Here is an 18,891-nt window from a genome sequence, read left to right as displayed (position 1 = left end):
CACTGCTGCTACTCCATCCATGTCTCCTAACCTTTCCTTCTCTGAAGCTTTTCCCTCTCTAGCCCCCGTCCATAGTCACCTTCCCATCCATGTCTCTTGACCTTTCTTTCTCTTAGAAAGTGTTCGCCAACGCCAAACGCACAAAAGATGCTGATTGCGTGGTTCGACTGAGTCACCCGATGAAAGTTTACGGGCGACGTGATTTGAGGGGACAATCTTCGGGTCCCGCCATGTCAGCCGAGAAGAGGATCCGGGTGATGCTTTGGATGACACGCGAGCGCCAGCGCATCAGCCCGGTGCACGCGTCACGCGCGTCGTTCTCCCTGTTCGAAAATCCTTCAACCCCCCCCCCCGTCCCCCCTCTTTTCCTCTCTCTATCTCTCTCCCCTCTTCCTCACGCACGCACAGTCGTCTCTCTCCGCCTCGGTGGCATTCCCGACTCTCTCGTTCTCTCTCTTCTCCCTTCTGCATTCGCCTTTCTTGAGAACATAAAAGAAAAAGCGAGCAGAGAGAGAGGGAGAGAGAGGGAGAGAAAGACAAAGGCGGAGAAAAGAACAAGAAAAAGGAATAGAGGAGACAGGCTCGAAAGCAGCAGTAACAGCTGACACTCTTTCTTTGCCCCCTCCTCTCTCTGTGTATTTATTTTGCTCATCCTCCCTTACGCCCTCTCCATCTCTCTCTCTCTGTGTCACGCATCAGAGTTGCGAGCCCAAGGCGGAGTCAGAAGCCTAAGAAAGAGGAGGGACGGGCTTACCAGGGTTTCTTCCTGCTCTCTCCGTCTCCTTCCGGAATGCGGCCTCTGATGCCAGCCATCGGGATCTTTCCTTCCCCTACGAGAAGGAGACATGCGAGGAGAAAAAGGTCCGTGCACTGATGCTTATCATTTCTCTTCGTCTTCTCCTTCTTCTTCTTCTTCGCCTTTGTCTCTTTTCAAGATTCTTGGTGTTAGGGTTCTTGATCTTGTCATGTTGTTTTGCTAAGGGTGGGTAAGCAAAGAACAAGGAGAGAGAGAGAGAGAGAGAGAGAGAGAGAGAGAGAGAGAGAGAGAGAGAGAGAGAGAGAGAGAGGTGCCCTCCTTTTCATCTTTCCTTTGCTTTTGGTGGTATTTTCCTTCCTGTGGCATAATACTTGGTCTGGGCGATTGATTCCGGCGAGGGGTAAGGACTTGTGGGAAAGAGAGAATGAACTGTTGGTGGACATGGAAACCAGATATCGTAGTGTTGGAACTATTCATGGAAGCCCACTTGCTTCTTGGTTGGAAGAGACTGGTGACTACTACCCTGACAGAGGTGACTATGTAGCACGCAGACGTAGAGGAGGAAGAACATGATTACATCTGCCCTACCTTCTAACTTGCTGATCCGAAAAAAAGTTATGCTTTTCTTCCTATCCAAGTTGACAAATATGTTGGCTGGCAAATGTTACTTTTCAATAGTGTAGTATTATTTCGGTTGAATATTGCATCAATGCACATATTGTTTTTGCGTCCTATTTGGAGGTCCTCATATCTTGTGGCCATTGGTATAGGTTCGTTCACTGGAACAGAATAATGATGCGAAGTTCAAACATATACCCGAATTTGCAGTTCAAGATTGGTATTTCCGTCCATGTTTTGTTAGCTGGAGTGAGGTTATTTTTGCTATGAGCCAATAAAATCTAGCCAATATGTTGGGAATGATACTGGGCGAGGTCAGTGTGAACTGTAACTTGTTCTAGGTAGTAGGTTCAATCTGAAGTGTGATGTTAGAGACTTTGAGTGTGACATAAAAAAAATTATAATGCTTACAACTTTAGATCATTTCAATGTACTTATGGTTACAATGACTTATGTTGAGCGTTCAGAAGAAAAGCGAAGTGTGGAAAGTACTTCGACTTTTTTCTAAGTCCTCCTTTTTTCATATGTTTGGTAAAGATTCTTTTGGATGGAAATCATGCCATCATATTAGCTCTTGGGAAGTCCTAAGGTCACTAGAGAGAATTATTCTCCAATGGACAGATTAATTGATATAGAAGAACCTTGCTAATGAAAAAGCACGAGGAATCACAGAGTCTGGATATGAAAGAAAGTTAGGAACAAAGACCACTTGGTTATATACCAAACTCTTCTTCATTTTTAAGTCGTAAGATGGTTGCATGTCAAATTTGTTTGGAACAATCCTACTACAACAACCATAATAATCATTTGCATTTGGATATTTGTCGATGATAACTTTATGTATTTTAGTGATGTCCCCAAATTGTGAAAGTTTTGTTGATTGTCGAGTTTTTTAATGAAAAATAATTTTTTTGATAGTAGTAATAATATAGAATCATACAGTATAGATTTTAATTAAGAATATTTGTATTCTGTATTCATGATCATAATTGTTAATCCTTGTTCAATAAAAAATGCCGTTTCAAGTTTACCAGAAATACACATTTCAATATAGACATGCGACTTTTCATATCATATCTGTGCAGCCATTGACATAAAGGATTGGATGACTACAATTTGCAAGGGAAGTCTTCCTAAAGAATACTTTTTCCTAAAAATTTCTTTATTTGTGTTTTTGAGTATTGTCTTACTGGGTAGCTCTTTCTCAATCCGTTTGGATCCTTCGAAGCATATGAAGGTATTGCACTATTGTTGGTTGTTGTCTGTCCAAGGGTATAGTTTTTCTGTAGGAAACCTAAACTCAAAATGTTCAAGGTGGTGCCCCACTTGAGAGCATCAGGATATATCCCTAGAAAATGCAATAATCAGATTCCATTTTTTGTTTATCCTGGTACGAGAGATTCATGGCATATTGCTACAAAATTGCAAGGATCTGATTCCACATGTTATGACTGCTTTGAGAATCATAAAATTTCTAAACATGACATCAGGTATCATGAACGTTATGAAACAATTTGCATAATATTAGAAAAGAATTAGTCGTAGTGTAGTTTGAAAGACTATCAAGTCATTGACATTGGTTAGGTTCATGGTCGGCTTCACAATTTGTTAAATGTGCACACAATTAGCAAAATCTTTGTTAATAATTTTATATATCCTTTTAGCTAATTGGAGGGATGATGTTGGCAAGGTAATTTGACCATATAAAAGAGGGTTCACATTGTTGGAAATGGTATCTGATGACATTTAATGGTGGTTAAAAGGGTTCATGCATGGTTGCTTGTTCAACAAATTGGTTGCCATGAGCAATTTGTTTAGGGTCTGCCAAGAGCAATTTGTTTGTTCGACAAATCAGATTGGTTGCTAAGAGCCTTTTTTTTTTTGTTTCCTCCAAATGATTGGAAATCCATCAAAATTAGAAGAAATCAATTAAAATCCACTTAGCTTGCTAATAACTTGTTGAACCATCAAAATTGACTTCAGACTAGGATTGGCTGACCCCATGAACCATGATGACATTGAAAATAAAAGAATGCTTGAATCATCCATTATTCGATATGTAGTTGTCCATGTTGCTTGTTAGGAATCACATTCGTGGAATTTTTGTAATGTGCTCACTTATGGTTGGTGAGATTACCAACTCAAGCAATGAGATCCAAGTGAAGAATGCCAAAGACTCGGATGAAAAACTACCATCTAATTTATCTTCTGCCATCCTTATTCATCCACTCCTTATGTGGGGTTTCGACAACCATATATAGTATGAAAGAGGCATTGAAGATAAAGGAAAACAATAAAACATGGCTTGCCATATAAGCAAAAGAGATTCTCCAACCTTATAACTATGTTGTACTTTGGTTAAACCTCTAAAGAGAGTGTCATGCACCTATATGAAAATAAATGAATTTCAAATGCAAGAGACAACAAGAAATCATTGGAATTGGTTGACATTTCTTAACATACTACTAGGAAAAATGGGCAAGAATAACTTCTCTTTTTATTGTTTCTTTTATATCTTACGTACTATTATGAACTTAATTGGAATCATCTAAGTCGTGACGCACCCTTGCATTATTCATTTGCAAAAGGTGAACCTAATTGCAACCTCGCTCAGGTCTTGAAGGAACTGTAAAAGAACAAATTGATTAGTTCAAAAAACGAGAGACAAACAAGTCTCATCGTCTCATAAAGAGGGCAACTTTATAAGTAATTCAACAAATACTTGGTGTATAAGAGAGAAAAGAGAGGAAGAAGAAAATAAGGACGCGTTTGCAAGTCTACAAATGATTGCTCATCAGTTGTTGGGCGCGTTTGCAAGTCCCTGTAGGCTTTACGTGCGAAATTGTGAATCCAATCAATGCCCAACACTATCTCAAACCCCCATCCAACCCTGTGCTACTCGGGTGGTTCTAGGGTGCTGAGATGGACATTTTGCATCGCATTATAGCCTACAGAAAATAGGTCATGACACGTGAAAGCTGGGCCATTTTGGGTAGTTTTGCCCATTATGGTGAGCGGTTACTCTGCAACCCTACAAACTATTCCCACTCAATTTTCAAGCAAAAACACACAAAACAAAGCAACACACTACTAAACATATGTATAAGCAAACGAAAGCGACGAGCGGTCCGTTGATGAAGTTGTTGCTGGTGCATGACGACTGTCCGCGACATTCTCCCCCACTTAAACTATCGATGCCCTCGTTGATACTTGCTGGTAGGCTTTGATGATTGCTTCTTTATGACGCAGGGCATCTTCAGGCTCCCAACTAAATTTTGTTCAGGGAAGTTTTTGTCATTTCACCAAGTTCTTAATCTACACTACTCCGTTGGGTAACTTCGTTTTATGATATGCTAAAATGGCTTCAATTCGCTTTTCGTAAGAGACTCTAATAGGGGCTAGCCGAGTTGAAACATGCTATAAAGTATATTACGGATTTGAATGATAGGCTTTCAAGTTGCTTGCATGGAAGATATTGTGAGTTTTGAGTCACGTTGATAGTTGCAACTTATAGGGGACATTGTCTAACTTGTTAATAATTGGGAAGGGCCTTTCATACTTGCGCACTAGTCCCTTGTACATTTTTATGCATAAAGAACTGGAGTGATGCTGGTTGGAGCTTCACCAACACCAAGTCGTCAACTTTGATCTCTTGTGGTCGCCTTCTTTAAGTATGCTAGGGTAATACCTACGTTTCGATGTCATTCTTTTGTAAAGTGATATGTTGACGGGCTACTTTCGGTATAACAAGGTGTGACAAGTTGATGGTTGTTGTCCGGTAATGATCTCGAATGGGCTCTTGTTGGATGCAAAGCTTCACTATAAATTGTAGGAGATATGGGCTATGTCCAACAAGTTCATCCAATCTCATTTGTTGGCAGTTACATGATGCTGAAGATATTGCTCAAGAAGCAAATTTATCTTTTTAGTTTGGCCTTCCGTCTTGGGGTGGACACTTGTGAAAAAGTATAACTTGGATCCCAGCAATTTGAACAACTTGGTCTATAATTGCACAAGAATCATGTGTCTCAGTCGCTGATGATATTGTGCAGAACTCTTAAATACTTCACCACATTCTTCATCATTAGCTTAGTTACCTCCTCCGCAGAGTAATGTAGAGGTGTAGTAATGAATGTCGCATACTTTGAGAACCAATTAACCACCACGAGTATCGATCCAAGTCCCCTGATGCTGGCAAGCTTGATATGAGGTTCAAGGAAATGCTCTCTCATGACCTTTTCAGTATGAGCAATGACTTCAAAAGTCCCATCGGCTTCCATTGCTTTACCTTATCTTATTGGCGAGTAAGGCAAGTCCGAACATATTCCTATATATCAGTCCGCATCTTTGGCCAATAGAAGGCTTTCTCCACGAGAGCCAAAGTTCGATAAATAGCTGGATGTCCTACCCGAGGGGAATCGTGACACTCTCTCAAGAGTTTATGATTCAAATTATCCGCTCGAAGAACATAGACTCATTCCCTTTGGTGTAGACGATTCCCTCCTCAACTCAAAATCATTATGCCTTGCCTTCTTTAATTAGCTGCATCTGAGTTATTGCCTGGGGATCATTGCACAGTACATCCTTGATCCTGGAAATAAAGTGTTATAAATTGTTCAAATTATTTGAAAAGGTGTTTTCTTTTATTTTTTGGTAGTTAATTTTCAAAGGTCATGTCTTTTGAGAAAATAGTTATAATTTTCAAAGGTTATGTCTTTTAAGAAAATAGTTAATTTTCAAAAGTTGTGTCTTTTGAGAAAATATCTATAAATAGCTATTTGGGGGTAAATTACACATATAACTCTTTCATGCTTTTCTTCTTTACTCTCCAAGTGATTGAGTTAGACATTCTCTAATTCCTCTCTAAAGATTCTTTATTGTTTGCTTAATACATATCTTCTAAAGGCTTGTAATATCTACTAAAACTATTTGCATCAAACCCAGAGCAATCTTATTGAGAAGAGGGTGCAAATATCGTTTTTAGGAAAGTGTTTATACACGTTTCAAGCCTAAATACCTTTCCTAAAGTATTCTTGATCTTGTGTTTGTTATTTGTTTCCATAGTGTTTTCTATCCTCTTCTTTGTCGTATCTTTTTCCAACAATCTAAAAATGATATCTTGTGAGTTTATACAAATCCACTATGGAGGCTACAAATACCATCAAATTATTGAATCAAGATTTTGTTCGTTTGGATCGTTTTGATGGAACGAATTTTACTCGTTGGCAAGACAAGATGAAGTTCATGTTGACTGCTTTGAAGATCTTCTATGTGCTTGATCCAAATCTTCAACCAATTCCTGATCCAACCGACGATGACACCGATGAAATCAAGGCTGAACAAAAGAAAAGAAATGAAGATGAAGTCATGTGTAGAGGACACATTCTCAATGCTCTTTCGGACCGGCTTTATGATCTTTATACGGTGGAACCATCTGCAAAAGCAATTTGGAATGCTTTGGAATTCAAATATCATGCCGAGGAAGAAGGTACAAAGAAATTTTTAATTTCTAAATATTTTGATTACAAGTTTGTGGATGGCAAGCCAATCTTGGCACAAGTACATGAGTTGCAGGTCATTGTTAATCAATTGAAGGCTAAAAAAATTGAACTTCCTGAACCTTTTCAAGTAGGGGCTGTAATAGCCAAGTTGCCTTCATCTTGGAAAGGGTATAGGAAGAAGATTTTGCATGACTCCAAGGATATCACTTTGGAGCAAATTCAAAAACATATTCGGATCGAGGAGGAATCGAGGATGAGAGATAAGAGTGAGAACTCTTTTTGCAATATAAAAGCAAATGTTGTGAATCAGCCTAAGAATTCCAACAAAAGCAAACAAAACAAGGAGAATCATTTTGGCCCTAAAAGGGATCAAAGAAAATTTAAGAAGCCACAAAGTGGAGGCTGTTTTGTTTATGGAAAACCTGGTCATTTTGCTAGGGATTGCAGATTTAAAAAAGACCAGAAACCAAGAGTCAACTCCGTTGAGGGAGATGATAATATAATCGCTACGGTGAGCGAAGTGAATGCCATATTTGGCAAGGTTTCTGGTTGGTGGTACGATACTTGTGCTACCGTCCATGTTTACTATGATAAGGGACTCTTCAAGACTTACAAGGAAGTCACAGAAGGGCAAGAGATTCAAATGGGAAATGAAGTTCGTTCTAAGGTGATTGGTAAAGGAAATGTGGAACTCACTTTCACTTCAGGTAAGAAGGTCACTCTTACTAATGTTCTTCATGTACCGGATATGAGTAGAAATTTAGTGAGTGGGAATCTCCTTAGCAAACCTGGAATTAAATCTGTTTTTGAATCCGGGAAGTTAATTCTATCCCGTAATGGAACTTTTGTTGGAAAAGGCTATTCCGCTGAGGGAATGGTCAAACTATCTATTGTTGACAATGATTCTAAAGTTAATAAAGATGTTGCTTCTATTTATATTGTTGATTCTTATTCATTATGGCATGATAGATTAGCACATATTGGAATTAGCATGATTAGAAGAATGGTTAAGTGTGGCTTAATAAATTGTCATTTTGATGATCTTAATAAATGTGAAATTTGTGTTAAATCAAAGATGATTAAGAAACCCTTCAAAAGTGTTGAAAGATATACTAATTTGTTAGATTTAATACATTCTGATATATGTGAATTAAATGGCATATTAACGAGAGGAGGTAATAGATATTTTATTACTTTTATAGATATGTCTAGATTCACATATGTGTACTTATTGAAACATAAAAATGATGCTTTTAATGCTTTTAAGGCATATAAAGCAGAAGTTGAAAATCAATTGGGGAAGAAAATTAAAGCTTTAAGAAGTGATAGAGGAGGAGAATACTTTCCTAATGAATTTAACTTGTTTTGTGAACAACATGGCATAATTCATGAATGTTCAGCACCTAGAACACCTGAGCAAAATGGATTAGCAGAAAGAAAAAATAGAACTTATCTAGAGATGATTAATGCTATGTTGTTGCATGCTAAACTATCTTATAATTTGTGGGGAGAAGCTTTATTGGCTGCATGTCATATCTTAAATAGAATTCCCTCTAAAAAGAATAAGATCTCTCCATATGAGTTATGAAAAGGAAGACGACCTAACATTGGTTATTTTAAAGTGTGGGGGTGTCTTGCATATTGTAAAAATAATGATCCTCAAAGGACAAAATTGGGACCTAGAGGAATCAAATGTGCATTTATAGGCTATGCTTCAAATAGCAAAGCATATAGACTTCTCAATTTGGAGTCTAATATCATAATAGAATCTCGAGATGTGGAGTTCTTTGAACATTTATTGACTTCTAGTAATAATGTTCATCCTCCAACTAGTGAAGAGTCACTAGTGAAGAAATCTCAAAAGGTTGGTGAGCAACCTAAAATTCCTTTGATTGGACATCAATCAAGTTCACAAGAGGTTGGAGAGCAATCTTATGAATTAAGGAGAAGCACTCGTGTACGAAAAGCAAAAACATTAAGATCAGATAAGATTGATTCTCAAAGTATTTCTTTTTACCTTGTAGAAGGAACTAATGAGAGAGTATTAAAAACAATTCCTCTTGTTTTACAAGTGGAAGATGATCCTAAAACATTTAAAGAAGCTATGGCTTCTCGTGATGCTGCTTTTTGGAAAGATGCTATTAATGATGAGATGAATTCTATTATGTCAAACCATACTTGGGAACTTGTTGATTTACCTTTTGCCTCAAAACCTATTAGGTGTAGATGGATATTTTGTAGGAAGTATCATACAAATGGTACTCTCCAAACGTTCAAAGCAAGGTTAGTTGCTAAAGGATTTCGACAAAAGGAAGGAATAGATTATTTTAACACATGCTCCTGTGGCTAGGATCACATCTATTAGAATTATTTTTGCTTTAGCATCAATTTTTGATCTTTATGTTCATCAAATGGATGTCAAAACAGCATTTCTAAATGGAGACCTCGATGAGGAGGTATATATGGAACAACCCGAAGGTTTTGTTCTACCGGGAAATGAACATAAAGTGTGTAAACTTATTAAGTCATTGTATGATTTAAAGCAGGCTCCAAAACAATGGCATGAGAAATTTGATGCAATAATTCTTTCTAATGGATTTGTTCATAATATTGCAGATAAATGTGTTTATCTCAAAACTTGTGATGACTATATGGTGATAGTTTGCCTTTATGTTGATGATATGCTAATAGTGAGCAACTACATAAAAGGTATTGTAGAAACAAAGAGGTTTCTATCTTCAACATTTAAGATGAAAGATCTTGGGCAGGTTGATACTATACTAGGTATCAAGGTAAAAAGAAATAGTGGGGGATATGTTTTGAGTCAAACTCATTACATAGAGAAAGTATTGGAGAAATTCAGTCACTTAAAAATCAAAGATGCAAATACCCCATTTGACCCAAGTATCAAATTAGTCAAGAATGTTGGAAGAACAGTGGCTCAATTAGAATATTCAAGTGCTATAGGAAGTCTTATGTATACAACGCAGTGCACAAGACCTGATATAGCATTTGCAGTTAGTAAATTGAGTAGATTTACTAGCAATCCAAATATAGAGCATTGGAAGGCTATTGAAAGAGTTCTTGGGTACCTTAAACGAACCAAAGATTATGGCCTACAATACTCAAAATTTCCTGCTATTTTAGAAGGATATACTGACGCAAGTTGGATATCGAGTTTTGGAGATAACAAATCCACTACTGGTTGGGTGTTCACCTTGGGAGGTGGCGCTGTTTCTTGGAAGAGCAAGAAATAAACGTGTATAACTCACTCAACTATGGAATCAGAATTTGTTGCTCTAGCAGATGCAGGAAAGGAGGCTGAATGGTTGAAGGACTTTCTATTAGAAATTTCATTGACTTCTAAGAGTGTGAATTCAATTTCTATACTTTGTGATAGTCAAGCCACTTTAGCTCGTGCATATAGTGAAATATATAATGGAAAGTCAAGACATATAAGTCTTAGACATGATTATGTGAGGAAATTAATCAAGAATGGGATTATTTCACTCACATTTGTGAAAACAAGTGAGAATTTGGCTGATCCATTCACCAAACCTCTTACAAGAGAAGTTGTAAGATCAACATCAAAACGGATGGGGCTAAAACTCCTTGAATAAAAGATCCACCAATGATAGCAACCCTACTCAACATTATGAAATGAGTAATGAAGAGTTCAAAGGGTAAGAACAAGTCATTGATATGTGGAGTGGTTCAGCACTTTGAAATATTTTATGAGTCCCATCTAAAGATGTTAAAGTGCTGGTTGTCACCGAATGAGGGTTGAGTTAATTATACTCTTAATGAAGTTCAGTCAAGTTAGGACAAGTATCTCAAAGAGTGACAAAGATACTGTAAGAACTTCACCTATATGAACTTAGAAGTGGTGCCGCTTCGATTGAGAGTTGGAGTTTCTCTCATAAAAGTTCATGAACTTGGATGAGCCCAAGGCCATATTAGGGCTAAGCGAGATTTTATGAGGAATACAAGAATATTGTATTTATGTGTGTGGTATCACTGGTGTATTCAAATCGAAAGAGACTTCACTTTGTAATGCTTACACTAAGGTAATATTCAAATCGAAAGATATATTACTTTATTCATAAATACTATTTAATCACTTGGAGAAAATTTTAAATTTGAACAAGTGGGGGATTGTTATAAATTGTTCAAATTATTTGAAAAGGTGTTTTCTTTTATTTTTTGGTAGTTAATTTTCAAAGGTCATGTCTTTTGAGAAAATAGTTATAATTTTCAAAGGTTGTGTCTTTTAAGAAAATAGTTAATTTTCAAAGGTTGTGTCTTTTGAGAAAATATCTATAAATAGCTATTTGGGGGTAAATTACACATATAACTCTTTCATGCTCTTCTTCTTTACTCTCCAAGTGATTGAGTTAGACATTCTCTAATTCCTCTCTGAAGATTCTTTATTGTTTGCTCAATACAGATCTTCTAAAGGCTTGTCATATCCACTAAAACTATTTGCATCAAACCCAGAGCAATCTTATTGAGAAGAGGGTGCAAATATCGTTTTTAGGAAAGTGTTTATACACGTTTCAAGCCTAAATACCTTTCCTAAAGTATTCTTGATCTTGTGTTTGTTATTTGTTTCCATAGTGTTTTCTATCCTCTTCTTTGTCGTATCTTTTTCCAACATAAAGTTGGATTATAACTGACTTGTTTGACCTTTGCCTTCCAATTGCACGACATTCACCAGCTCCACTTTCTTGCTCAATGTATAACCTATGACATTTGTTCTTCTGGGCTTGTACTCCATTACCATATTAAATTCAGTTAAGAAGTCCTGCCATTGTGCTTGCTTTGGAGAGAGCTTCTGAGTTTGGAAGTAACTCAACGCGATATTGTTCGTCCTTAGCACAAATCGCGTTTCGAGAAGGTAGTGTCGCAACACTTGTAGATAGTGGACCAACGTTGTCATCTCCTTCTCGTGCATCGGATACCATCGCCCTGTCTCGTTGAGCTTGTAGTTCTCATAGGCCATTGGGTGATCCTCCTGCTTAAGTACTCCGATAATAAAGTCCAAAGCATTTGTGTGGACTTTGAAAGACTTTCTACAGTCTGATAATTTGAGTATCGGTTTTTCTAACACAACAACCTTTAGGTCTTAAAATGTTATTTCATATTTGTCTGACCATCGCTAAGGTTGCTCCTTCTTTAGCAGCTCTATTAGTAGAGCTACGTGTTTCGAGTATCTAGAAATAAAGCGTCGATAATAGTTGATGAAACTAAGGAATGATCTTAGCTTTGGTACATTCTTTGGTGTTCACCACTTTGCCACAATCCGCACCTTCGATTTGTCTATCCAAATGGATCCTTCGTCGACTCGGTGCCTCAAGAATAAAATCTTCGTCTAGATAAAGTAGCACTTCTCCCTTTTCAAGAACAAAGTGTTCTCCCTGAAATCTTGAAAATTATTCGAATGTACTTAACATGCTTCTTAAGCATTTGACTATAAACAATGATATCATCCAAGTAGATGATCACGAACTTATCTAAATGCTTTTTGAACAATTGATTCATGAGAGTGTAGAATATGGTCGGAGTGTTGGTTAAATCGAAAGGCATCATTAAGAACTTGAACGTTCCATACCTGGTGATATGAACCATTAAGTTGATCATAATTCTGCCAAAGACCTTTAACTATTCATGGAGGACCAATGACAATAGTTAAAGCTAAAATGATGAAAGAAGCCTTAATTTGTTTATTGGAAGGCATTTGGAAGGAGCAAGCTGGTCAAGACTCGGTCAAGGTTCTATGGATGCAAGAAGAGCCAAAAATGATCAACATGATTCAAATAAGTCCAAATCATGAAGAGAAAGTCTAGCTTTGAGAGAAGGATGAATTTTTAGTCTATTTTGAAGAATAAAGACCATTCAACCATATTGGACCATATTATGAATTGTGGGCTTATTCATGAATAATCATTCAAATCAATTCAAAGCAGATTTATGAGTGATCTACAATAATGAATTAGAAATATGAATGTCATTTAATGTATTTAATGGATTCATTCCCTTTGTACAATTGAGAAGTATAATCACCTTTCAACATTGGTGAGTGTTTTGTTTTTAAGTTCTTGTATAAACTTTGGAACTTATTAAGCTTTTCTACTTGTGGTGTTCAAAACCCAAAAAAAAATTTGCTTTTCCTTTCAACTTATAAAACTTCGTAGTTTGTGGCATTTTAAGGGAATCAAAGTGTTGTTCTAATTATTTCATCAATTTTTCATTGATAAAGTGATTGGAATAGTTTTCCTTACTTTAATCTTGAACGATCTGTCTTTTTTCAATTCATTGGAGGGTGTCAATTTTCATTCCATATGTATCATAGCTCTTTAGCTATTGCGGTGTATGGTTGCTAAGTTGATGATTACTATCACCTGGTTACATTGGTGGTCTTTACTTTGTCGCCTTTAACAATGCACCCCTACTAGTATCCCGACTAAAGGTTGAGTTTGGAGAAGTAATTTGTCTTGCCCAATTGGTCGAATAAGTCTGTGATGAGCGGGATGAGATACTTAATTCTTCATCGTCACCTTGTTTAAGCCTTGATAATTGATGCATAATCAAAGTTAATTTGGATTTTTGCGCTCCCTTCAATTGTAATGCCGATAGTTGTTGTGGGTCCTTAGTTCCTACTCGAGAAACAAGAACCATGTAAGGGTCGTCGCCTCCCATTAGACATAGGAGTTTAGGAATGACATTAGGACCAACTTGGCCGTGTGCATGAACTCCATTCTAAGGATTACTTGGAAGTCGTCCAATGGCAACACCATCATGTTTGTGCTTTTGCTTCACATCCCAAATTTGTGCTTTTCGCGCTCTCTTCAATTGTAATGCCGATAGTTGTTGTGGGTCCTTAGTTCCTACTCGAGAAACAAGAACCATGTAAGGGTCGCCGCCTCCCATTAGACATAGGAGTTTAGGAATGACATTAGGACCAACTTGGCCGTGTGCATGAACTCCATTCTAAGGATTACTTGGAAGTCGTCCAATGGCAACACCATCATGTTTGTGCTTTTGCTTCACATCCCAATTTTGATTGGGACCCCCCCCCCTTCGCCAACTTGGAGATATGCTTGGCCTTCGAGTTCATAGCCTTTATCTGACCTGGGCTCTTCTCTAGGTTCAGCTTGAGTCGCTTTCACGATTGATGATGAAGTTGCGGGTAGTGCCCGTATCCACCATGACACGAGTTGCTCGGCCATTGAGCTTGATGTCCACATACATTAGCTTGTTGCTTCTTGCTTTTGTTCTTTGTCTTCACATTCTTTCCCATCTGACTCCGCAACATGTTCAACAAATGCAATGCTCCTATCCGAGGTCCGTTTGACTCCTTATCGTTGTTGTTGGATTCTGAACTATTCGAACTAGGGAGTTCCCATTGTCCGATCTGGGGGAATGGATTGATACTATCAGCGCAATGAGTTCTTGCTTTTGTGGGCGCTCCCTCACCATGTGCGATCCTCTGCATAAGAAGCATTCGTCAGGTTTTAGGGCATTGCCGTTTGAACTTGACACCTTACGAGAACTCTTTTTCTTTTGCTCGGTTTCTGACTCCTTTCGTTGGGAATATTTGGGCGATTTCCTGAAGATTTTCTTCTTCCTTGAGTCCTTTGAGGAAACAAAGTCGATGAGCCTTTCAGTAGTTGTGATTGGCCCGACGAAATCGATGACATTCCTTCGATTCAGTTCTTGTTGTGCCCATGGCTTTAGGTTATCGTGGAAGTTAAACTTGTCCTTCTTAGACATGTCTTGTATGTCTAACATCTGTGCTGAAAATTGCTTTATGTAGTCTCGAATAGAAGTACTTTGGCTGAGTTGTCTCAGCTTCCTTCTTGTGATGAACTCAGTGTTCTGGGGTAGGAACCCAGTTCTCAACTTCTGCTTCAAGTCCTCCCATAAATCCATTTGGCACCGACCTTGTTGGATCTCTTCCTACTATGTTCGCCACCATAGTTTTGCATCCTCATTCAGATATATGATTACCTTTGAAACTTTGGTTTCTTTAGAATCGGGCCTCGTTGCTCGGAAATATTGTTCCATATTGAATAGAAAATTCTTGAGTTCCTTCGCATCCCTAGCACCCACGTAATAATGCAACTTGGGTGCCCTTAAGTTTTATGGTAGAGCAATGCGAGTGTTGTTCCCTCTCACATTAAGAGCCCTCATGAGCAACATGATCCTATCCATGAGGTTCGCCATGACATCGTGTAGGTGCTGCATAGATTCTTTGGTATCTTCTGTCAATCGACTGACTCGGGACTCGACTTTATCGATCCAAGATTCTACCTCTTGTGAGTTCTCTACCCCATGGAGCCTTCTCTATCCGAGGTAGAGTTCTTCTAGACTCGCTTCGAGAACATCAAGGCCGGTTTCAGTAGTTGTAAGCCTCTCCTTATGACTTCTCTTTTCGATTGGTGCTCCAGATATTGCTTCCTCTGCTCGCAAAGAATAGCCAGATTGTGCTTCCTCTCCTTACTATTTTTGCTGTCGTACTCCTTTCGAGTGACTCCAATAGCTTGAGAGCGAGTTTGCACTTGCAACTCATCTATGATTGCTTGGGGCAATTGTTCGACTTGCCTTGTCTTGGTCGATTCACCATGGTGCTTCACCATGGCGAGATTGTGAACTTTCATTATTTGCTTGAATTGCTTGCTCCCTTTGATACCAAATGTCACGAACTTAGCTGTAATTACCTAAGTTGTGAGGTACCCTTGCATTATCCATCCATAAAGGATCAGCCTAATTGCAACCTTACTCAAGTCCTGAAGGACCTATAAAAGAGCAAATTAATTAGTTCAAAAAACGAGCGGCAGGCAAGTCTTGACGTCTTGTAAAGAGGGTAGCGTTACAAGCAATTCAAAGAACACTTGGTATGCAAGAGAGAAAAGAGTGGAAAAGGAAAACAAGGACTTTAGAAGGCAAATGAAAAGTCCTAAGTTTACAAACCACCGCTCATCGGGTATTGGGCGTGTTGGCAAGTCCTCGTAGACTTTACATGCGAACTTGTGAATCCAATCAATGCTCGACACTACTTCAAACCTCCATCTAGCCCTATGCCACTCGGGTGGTTCTAGGATGCTGAGATGGTTGATGTTTCACATCACACCATAGCTTATAGAAAATAGGCCATGACATGTGAAAACTGGGCTATTTTGGGGTAATTTTGCCTATTCTGATGAGTGATCGCTCTACATCCCTACTAACTATTCCCACTCATTATTTTCAAGCAAAAACATAAAAAAACAAAGCAAAACACGATGCCAAACATATGTACAAGCAAACAAAAGTGACCAACGGTCGGTTAGTGAAGGTGTTGCAGGTGCACGGTTCCTGTCCGTGATAATACGCTACTGTTTCTCATAAGCTTGTATAATTGAACTTGATACTATGTTTAATAACCCAAGAAAACCTATGCTGACTCTTTCTGATCTCTTTCTCCTAGTGGAGTGAGACCTTTCCACTATTCAGTGAGATGAGGAGTGAGACCTTTCCTCTTTTAGTGGGTTCTAAGTTGAGTCTAGATCCCTGGTAATATTTGGTCAAAGGATGGACCTTGGTACAATAGTAAGGTTGCTAGTTATGTTTATCTTTCTCCTAGATGAGTAAGACCTTCCTCTATTTAGTGGGATCAAGTTGAGGAGTGAGATCTTTCCTCTTTTAGTGGGATCAGGTTGAGCCTAGATCCCTGTGCAATAATAGTTGGCCGGAGGGTAGACCTTGGTGTGATAGTAAGTTGGCCATTTACTATTCAAGACATTGGGGTTCGAGTTTAAAAACACCCTCCCTTGATCCCACATATATACACCTTCCTCATATTCCACATTAACTGGAGTCTCGTGCATTAGATTTGTCTTTTTTAATCTCTACTTTGTTCCTATTTTTATGACCATGTTTATTTCGAGGGAAGAAGTCAAGTTGGCTTCTACAGGTCAAGTTAGATTAATTTGTATGGTTGAAACAGGAATGGTTAAACTAATTTAAACAAGTTTTTATTCTGTAGAAAAACATGTTCAATTCTCATAAACACTAATATTCAGATTACTTTTAATAATTCTCTTAGGTCTCATTCCATTGGTCTTATTACATTGTGTGGAGTCATTTAATTGCAGGTAGGCCTTTTCAGTGTCATAGTCAAAGGTAACAATATGGAGTTGCTGTGAGATTCAGTAGATTAAAGTAGTTCTTATGGTTAGAGGTACTGTAGTGCACAAGTTTATCAGGTGTTGGCTGCTACCACTTTTGAGGTAGTCTGGTTTGTAGTCATAGTTGACTTTGCAAGGATGCATCTTCTGTGCTTGTTGGCACCACCTAAAATGATGGCTTTATATTCGTTATAGACTGTTGCTTACCATTGCAAGTAAGCAATCGGTAACTTGAATTTTGTGACATCTTTGTACTTGTTATATTAGGTCCTGACTGAGCTTCACTAAGGTGAATTTAGCTTCTTGATTTACTCAAATGACTAGTTTTTGGACATTATCTGAACTAAATATATGATAGCCCAAGAATTGTTGTCTCATGGCATGGCTGTGTGCTAATATATTCCTAGTACCAAGTGATGTCAATTGGCACATCTCTCTATTGAGTGGCTGGCACAACAACAACAAAAAACCCGTAAGTCCCAACTATTTGGGGTTCTTTTGCCGCCATTGAGAACTGGCTGGCTGGCACAGGATAAATATTTTCCTTGTCATATTTTGGACTCTAAACCCTTTCTGGCATGGGACACATGCTAGCTCGTGCCAACTGATGCAGTATTTTTTCACCCTCTTCATATATCAACACTGGCATTGAGCGCAGACTAATATCCACACTAGCCTTTTTGATGATTGTATTGTTTTAGTTGATTGATTGTCATGTTCTGTTAAAGTTGTGATAGAGGTGCCAACCAAAGAACATGGCAACATTTTGAAGCCAACTTAGTGATTGCAACGCTTCGAGTCTGATTTTCCATACAAACCAGTGGGCTATTAATTAACGTTTTAAGAAGTAAATTCTCGTTGTCTACGTTGTACCACGGTATAGGAAATGTCCGACTGTGAAACAAAAATAGCACAATGCTTGATATCGTTTTTATAATTGTAATATTTTGCTTTTGATGTCGAGCCACATCAGATATTACTGCTCTTTTGTTGGATCCCTTTGACAAACTATTCCTCACTTACAGGTACCAAGATGATGGTGGTCCGGGCTACAATGACCATGTGCTCCTGCAATAATAACATGCCAGATTCTCTAGTCCTGTTGATTTCGGTAGCCGATATGCATTAGACGAGGACATGTTTGGAGAATTCGGGAATGAAGCCATTGGTCCGCGAGACACCATATATTTTGGGTCACTGTAATTGACATCCTCAAATGTCGATTTCTAGTTCAGTTAAATGACGTATTCTGTTTAGTTCTTCCAATTCTCTGAATTGTTGTTCCTGTTGAACCAATGAGCTTCACCACGGTTTCTACACAGTGGCCTCTTGGTGGGATGATGCTAAATGGTTGCAACAAGTAGTTCCTCGAAGAGCCAAGGTATGATTGTGTGATGGTGCTGTGAATTGTGTTCCCAGTAAGGATGATGCAGAGTTCGAAGAACTGGAAACTCTCGGTCAACATCCGGTTCTTAAATGTCTTTTTAAGGGTTGGGTAGGGTATCACGGTAAGGATGCAGAGTCATAATTCATTTGCAGGACATACACGTCTGTATTATGCTGGACGAGGGCTATTATGTTCTGATCCACCAATATTAATTCACTTTTTTCTATTTCCCTTTTGGTTTATTTATTGCATAGTAATTTTTATTTTTTGAAATATGAGATTATTTTCTTGACCTCTGTTGGATTGTCATCTTGCCATGGTTGCCTCTGCCTCCACACTCTCGTCCTTGCCTTCCATCGAATATGCCTTTGCGCTCACCCTTATTTGTCGATCGTGTCCTTGTTTGTTGTCTTCCTCTCCGCCATCGACCTTGCCCTCCATCGAATATGCCTTTGCGCT

The 18,891-nt window shown here is 38.4% G+C and overlaps 1 long non-coding RNA gene across 1 annotated transcript; it reads left to right on the top strand.

Annotated features, from left to right (window-relative positions):
• The first annotated feature begins 385 nt into the window (after positions 1-385).
• Positions 386-18,654, top strand: LOC103998651 (uncharacterized). The gene is made up of 3 exons (XR_672732.3): positions 386-594; positions 700-861; positions 18,071-18,654. It is a non-coding gene; the product is annotated as an uncharacterized LOC103998651 (long non-coding RNA).
• The last annotated feature ends 237 nt before the right edge of the window (positions 18,655-18,891 follow it).

The sequence above is a fragment of the Musa acuminata genome, chromosome BXJ2-9 (assembly GCF_036884655.1).
Source record: "Musa acuminata AAA Group cultivar baxijiao chromosome BXJ2-9, Cavendish_Baxijiao_AAA, whole genome shotgun sequence".
Taxonomy (NCBI): domain Eukaryota; kingdom Viridiplantae; phylum Streptophyta; class Magnoliopsida; order Zingiberales; family Musaceae; genus Musa; species Musa acuminata.
This window is presented reverse-complemented; position numbering and strand designations above follow the sequence as displayed.